Below are 317 nucleotides of genomic sequence, written 5' to 3'. Positions count from 1 at the left end.
CCCGGGGTCGCTGAAGCAGCACTGGCCTGGCCCAGGGTCCCCAGGGCCTTGCAAGCCCCTATGGCTATCGCTTGCAGTTGCCTTGCCAGTGGCTTCTGGTGCCTTGGGGGGCATTACCACCAGCAGCAGCAGGAGAGAGGATCTGCACTGCTGGCTGTAAGCTGGGCTCCCCTGGATGCGGCAGGGACCCCTGCTCAGGGGCCGGGACGTCCCACTTGGCTTGGCTGGGTGTCTGCCACACAGCTGCTCGCCCTACTGGGTGCCCTGAGGAGGTCCCCCACCAGACCGGCACTTGCTGCCAGCCCCACTTTGGTTCC

Source organism: Buceros rhinoceros, unplaced genomic scaffold (assembly GCF_000710305.1).
Source record: "Buceros rhinoceros silvestris isolate BGI_N320 unplaced genomic scaffold, ASM71030v1 scaffold20926, whole genome shotgun sequence".
Lineage (NCBI taxonomy): Eukaryota > Metazoa > Chordata > Aves > Bucerotiformes > Bucerotidae > Buceros > Buceros rhinoceros.
Note: the sequence above shows the minus strand (reverse complement) of the source record.